Below are 6682 nucleotides of genomic sequence, written 5' to 3'. Positions count from 1 at the left end.
TAGTAAACCAACAGTGAAATGGGAGCTCCCCATCAGTGACTCTCAAGCAGGAGACAGAGCCTGGTAGCTTCCAAAGGCAGCTGTTTCAATTCTGATATCCTGTAATAGCAGAGACAAAAGAAGAATCATGGTTACAAGCAGGTGCTTTGGAGTCAGACAGGCCTGGGCTCAAGTCCCAGCTCTGCATCTTACTTGCCATGTGACCTTAAGCGAGTTAACTTCCTCTGAACCTCTATTTCCTTACCTGTAAAATGTGAGGCATAACACCTGCTTTGTAGGATTTTCTGGAAAGGATTTAAATGAAGCAAGGTACCTAAAGTGCTTAGTGCTGTACCTAGCCCATATTGAATATCTGATAAGTGGTTATTATTAGTATTCTATAATTAGTAAACCTACAATGAAATGGAAGCTCCCCAGATGCATGTTGTTTTTTTTTTTAATATTCTACTTATTTGGATGTGCCAGGCCGAGGTTTAGTTGTGGCACACAGAATCTTCCATCTTCAATCCTTGGTGCAGCATGAGAACTCAGTTTCAGGATGTAGTATCTAGTTTCCTGACCAAGGATTGAGCCCAAGCCCCTCTACAATGAGAGCTCAAAGTCTTAGCCACTGGACCACTAAGGAAGTCCCTCCCCAGCTGTTTGGACTGGATTTGGCCAAGACAGTTGGCTTCTGCTCTGCCATCTACTGTGTGATTGTGGGCCAATTTCTTAATCTCTCTGAGTCTCAATCTCCTCATCAGCATAATGGGGCTAATAATAGTGCTCACCTCCTAGAGTTACGGTGAGGATTGAGCTGTGATTAGGACTGAGGTAGCCATGTGCTATCATCACCATCATTGTCTCATCCGTGTCCTCGACTCTGGCTGTCTCCCCAGGGCCTCGTACTTATTAGGGCTGAGAGATTGGCTTAGAGACAGTGGTTCCTGAGTAAGACAATGACGCTTCAAAGTTTAGTGGAGATGGCAGAGACTGAAAGGGAGAAAAAGGAAAGGAGGCAGCCGGAAGGAAGACCCGAGAGAGCAAAGCCAGCAACAAACTGGTAACAACAAAATTGGTGATGGAGAAGAAGAAGGACTCAGCAGTGGCTCTACACTCGTAGGGAAGGGAGGGGACTGAGAGAACAGAAGGAAAAGAGCCCAGTGGGAATAAGGAGGAGTGGAGACCCCCGATCTTCATGCAACGTAAATGTCCCTTATTCAGTTGGCAGACGTGTCTTGAGCACCTACAGTGCATTAGGCAGTAAGAATATACATATGAACAGATATGTTCCTGATCTTAGAGGAAATGTTTTCAGCTTTTCACCGTTGACTGTGGTGTTAGCTGTTGGTTTGTCGTATATGGCCTTTGTTATGTTGAGGTATGTTCTCTCTATGCCCACTTTCTGGAGAGTCTTTTTTTTTTTCATCATAAATGGGTGCTGAATTTTGTCAAAAGTTTTTAGTGCATCTATCAAGATGATCATATGACTTTTATTCTTCAATTTGTTGATGTGCTGTATGGCACTGATAGATTTGCCAATATTGAAAAATCCTTGCCTCCCTGGGATAAATCCCACTTGATCATGGTATATGATCCTTTTATTGTATTGCTGGATTCAGATTGCTAGTACTTTGTCGAGGATTTTTGCGGGGGAAAATAATGTTTATGCCAAAATAAAAGGGAGAAAAATAAAGCAAGAAAAACTAAGGGAAAAAAATATGAGGACTGAAGAATGGCTAAGATTCCGTGCTCCCAATGCAGGGGGCCGCAGTTCTATCCCTGGCCGGGGAACTAGATCCCACACACGGCAACTAAAGATCCTTCCTGCCACAGTAAAGACTGAAGGTCTTGCGTGCCACGGCTAAGACCCTGTGCAGCCAAATAAATAAATACTGGAAAAAAGAATATGAACAGACATGGTTCCTGCCCCCAAGGACTTTGTAGTATCAGTGGGGGTAGCAAAGACTTCCCAAATACATGCAATGACATGCAACAGCTGCTTTATCGACATTATCTGTCCAAGTAGCTGCTGAACCAGGAAATGATTGATTTCACTAGGGTTAAAGCAGAAAGGTACTCATCAATTGAGTAGAAGATTTCCAGGAAGCTAGGGGAAAACATACTCTGTCTGAAAGGAAAGCATGAGAAAAATACCAGTGAGTGAAAAGCCATGTCACATCCTAGACTTATAAGTCTCTCTGATATTCAAGACTATCAGATCCAGAATTGAGGCTGGAGATGCCTCAAGGGACTGTGGCCTGGACAACAGTGTGGATCATAATACAGAAAGAGGGAAGGGTCAAGAAGAGTGTTATATCGGGGTATGGTAACCTAAAAGGGCAAGAGATAGGAGTTTACAGTATGGGTTTGGAATCAGACATATAAGAGGAAAATTCGATTGGAGAAAATCAAGGACAATTCTTCCTTTAAGGTAGGAGGGAAGGAAGAAAGTTAAAAAAAAAAAAAGGCAAAACACTTTGATTTAGAGGGTGGGAACTGACAGGCCTAGGAAGTCCACCCTTGGCCTTTCCAGAAAAGTCAGAGGCAAGGATATTAGTTAAAACAAAAAAACTAGGGAGGGTTAAGGGGCCCAGCCAAGCTAGATTATCAAGGAAAAAAAAAAAAACACCACAGTTTCCTAATATCAGGAACTAAAGAGGGACTACATTTCCTATAGACATGAGAAAGGTAAATAAGAACACCATAAACAACTTAAACAGACTGGATACATTCCTTGAGAAATACAAGTTTCTAAAACTGACACAAGATAAAATAGAAAAAGATAAATATATCTTTTCCCTATATCTATTAAATAAAGGGAATTTTTTGTCGAAAAGCCATCCCATAAACAAAATTTCCATATGGATGATTTCACTATGAATTTCATCAAATAGGAAAGAAAGAAAATTGTCAATCCTACACAACCTCAAAATGGAGGAAGATGAATATTTCTAAGTTGTTTCATGATGCCAGATTCACCGTGATATTAAAACCTGACAGAGAAATTACAAAAAGAGGCTGCTGCTGCTGCTGAGTCGCTTCAGTCGTGTCCGACTCTGTGCGACCCCATAGACGGCAGCCCACCAGGCTCCCCCATCCCTGGGATTCTCCAGGCAAGAACACTGGAGTGGGTTGCCATGTCCTTCTCCAATGCATGAAAGTGAAAAGTGAAAGTGAAGTCGCTCAGTCGTGTCTGACTCTTAGCAACCCCATGGACTGCAGCCCACCAGGCTCCTCCATCCAAGGGATTTTCCAGGCAAGAGTACTGGAGTGGGGGGGCCATTGCCTTCTCTGAGAAAATCCCTAGGAATCTATAAAATAGCAACTAGAACTAAGAACTGAATTGAGCAAAGTCACAGAATAAAAGAGCTACACTCATAGATCCATCGTATTCCTCTACACCAGCAGCAAACCACCGGAAAATGAACTCTTTTTTTTTTTTTCTTATTTTTTTAAATTTCTACTCCCTCTTGAATTTCTCTCCCACCCACCCCGTCCTACCCCTGTGGGTCGTCACAGAGCCCTGAGCTGAGCTCCCTGTGCCATTCGGCAGCTTCCCACTAGCTGTCTGTTTCACACACAGGAGGGTATACATGCCAGTGCTACTCTCCCAACTCGTCTCACCCTCCCCTTCCCCCTCTGTGTCCACACGTCTGTTGAAAGTGAAATCTTTAAAAATTCCATTTATGCTAAAAAGGCCAAAAAAAATACTTAGGAATAAGTTTAACAAAAGATATGTAAGACCTACACGTTGAAAATGATCCCCTCAAAATACCAGATAAGTTAAAGAGAACTGAGAATAAATGTTCCTGTATGAGAAGACTCAATGTTAGTCAAATGTCATTTCTCTCCAATTTGACATAGAGAGTCAACAGAATCTCAATCCCAATTTCCAGCTGACTTTATTTGTAGAAATTTATAGGCTCATTCTAAAATGTACATGGAAATGCAAATGACCTAGAATGCCCCAGGTAATCTTGATAAAGGAAAGGAAAGTTGGAGAATTTATACTACCTAATTTCAAGGCTTGCTATAAAACTGGTGCGCTGTCATCAAGACTTTATAATGTACAAAGAGAGACATGTCATTCAATGGGGCAGAATTGAGAGCCCAGAAATAGACCCACATTTAAATGGTCGTTTGACTTTTCAAGGAAGAACTGAAGTAACTCTACAGATAAAGCAGTTCTTTCCAACAGGTGTGGTGACCTCCTCTTACACTAAGATACATAAAACTTAATTTGAGATGAATTGTTCCCTGGTGGTTAAGACAGTAAAGAATCTGCCTGCAATGCAGTTGACCCAGGTTTGATCCCTGAGTTGGGAAGATTCCTTAGAGAAGGGAATGGCAACCACCTCCAGTATTCTTGCCTGGAGAATCCCATGGACGGAGAAGCCTGGCGGGCTACAGTCCATGGGGTCGCAAAGAGTCAGATATGACTTAGCAACTAATACTTTGACTTTCATAGATCTAATCTCAAAAACTAAAACTATAAAATTTCCAAAAGAAAACATATAATATCTTCATCGCCTGGAGACAGGCAAAGTTTTCTTAGGAAGGAGGCAAAAAGTAATAATAATCAAAAGAAAATATGATAATGTAGATTTCATAAAAATGTATAACTCCTGCTCATCAAAAACATAATTAAGAAAATGATGATATGCAATGGCTGCAAACAACAGCCTCCTCAATAGTATATGCAACCTGTTGCTTGCATAGACTGCCCTGAGAGACCCTAGAGACCATGCTTTCCAGTGAACAGTTATGTCCGACTTCATGTTGTCACCAGGCAATGCTCTAGACAGGTATTCAGGTGTCTTCAGAAAGCTCCAGGGCACAGTGACCAGGGTCCACCTTTTCCAAGTCACCACGTCTGTCACCTCAAGCTGCAGGACCAGAAGCATGATTGAGGTTCTACACAGCGCCTGGTTCAAGTGCCCTGGTCGCCAGAAGACCCATGTCTCCAAGAAGTGGGGCTTTACCAAGTTCAGTGCAGATGAATCTGAACCTATGGCAGCTTGAACTGTGGCTCATCCTGGATGCCTATGGGGTCAAATACATCCCTAGTCATGATCCCATAGATGAATGGTGAGCCCTGCACTCTTAAGGACTTTGGCAATGCTCCCTCCTTGCTCACACCCACCAATAGACCCAACTTCCTGTTCAAAAAATAGAACAGATAACAAGTCACAGACTAGTAGAAGACAGTGCCGAACACTCCATTAAAGGACTTGTATCAAGTATATATAAAGAGCTGCTGCTGCTGCTGCTGCTGCTGCTGCTGCTGCTAAGTCACTTCAGTCGTGTCTGACTCTGTGCGACCCCATAGACGGCAGCCCACTACAATGCAATAAGTAAAACATGACTAACCCAGTAAAAAGAAGGGTGAATGTTTGAACAGACTTTTCACAGTAAGTTAGGTGTACTGAGCACATGTCTGCTCTATGACCCAGCAATTCCACTTGCAGGCATTCACCCAAAAGAAAGGAAGACGTAGATCCACACAAAGATGTGTATAAGAACATTCGTGGCCACTCTGCTCATGGCAGCCCCTGGAAAACAACCTCAAATAAACTGCTCATGAAGACTGATGGATACACAAACTGTTACCCACTTCCTGATGATACAAAAGGGACAGAGTATTAACACATGCAACAGAATGAATGGATCTTGGACTTCCCTGGTGGTGCGGTGGATTCAAACCCAATGCAGGGGGGATTGGTTCGATGCCTGGTCCAGGAGGTGAGGTGGATTCAAACCCAACGCAAGGGGACATTGGTTCGATCCCTGGTCCAGGAAGATTCCACACGCTGTGGAGCAACTAAGCCCGTGCAGCACAACTCCTGAGCCTGTGCTCTAGAGCCCAGGAGCCACAACTACCAAAGCACGTGCACCTAGAGCCTGTGCCCCCAAGAGAAGCCATCGTGATGAGGAGCCCATTCACTGCAGGGAAGAGTAGCCCCGACTCGCTGCAACTGGAGAGAGCCCACACGAAGCAACAGAAACCCAGTGCAGCCAAAAATAAAGTGGATGAACCTCAAAAGTGTGAATACATATTATCTGATTCCACTGATGTGAAATTTTAGAAAGGTTTTCTTTTTTGTTTTTAATAAAAATGGATTACTTCTACAGAATGAGAGCACGATTGACTGGAAAGGGGGTATGAACAGATTTCCTAGCTGATAGAAATGTTCCATAACTTTATACAGATTGGGGTTACTCATGCAAAGTCTTTGTCAAATCTCAGAGAATGCGCCTACAATTTGTGCATTTTACAGTTTCAGGCATGTAAATGTAACTCCCCTCCCCCATGCATATGCACACAAAAAACACATGAAAATATTAATTCTACTTAATTATATGCATGCTGAAGTGTCTGGAATGCAGTATACTGATGGTCTGCATCTTACTTTAAAATATACCAGAAATAAGATGTATTGAATACTAGATATATGGAGAGGTATTTGATGAAAGAGATACAGCAAAATGTTGACAATTGTAGAATCTCCATGCCAAATACTCAATTGTGAGTATTCAACATCCTATCCAATTTTCTATGCTTAGAATTTCAATAGGGAAGTCAAGACAGGGGTTGCAGGACTGGTCAAGAATGGGAAAAACTCAGAAGAGCCTTGAGGTGAGGGCAGGAAGGAGTGGTCAGCATTTTCCAGGGACAGTGAGGGTTCAGCTGGGGTTCATA

The 6682-nt window shown here is 42.7% G+C and overlaps 1 pseudogene; it reads left to right on the top strand.

Moving 5' to 3' along the window:
• Positions 1 to 4607: 4607 nt before the first annotated feature.
• On the top strand, positions 4608 to 4729 carry LOC138415537 (small nucleolar RNA SNORA70; annotated as a pseudogene).
• The last annotated feature ends 1953 nt before the right edge of the window (positions 4730 to 6682 follow it).

The sequence above is a fragment of the Ovis canadensis genome, chromosome 11 (genome assembly GCF_042477335.2).
Source record: "Ovis canadensis isolate MfBH-ARS-UI-01 breed Bighorn chromosome 11, ARS-UI_OviCan_v2, whole genome shotgun sequence".
NCBI lineage: Eukaryota > Metazoa > Chordata > Mammalia > Artiodactyla > Bovidae > Ovis > Ovis canadensis.
Note: the sequence above shows the minus strand (reverse complement) of the source record. Positions and strands in the feature narration are given on the sequence as shown.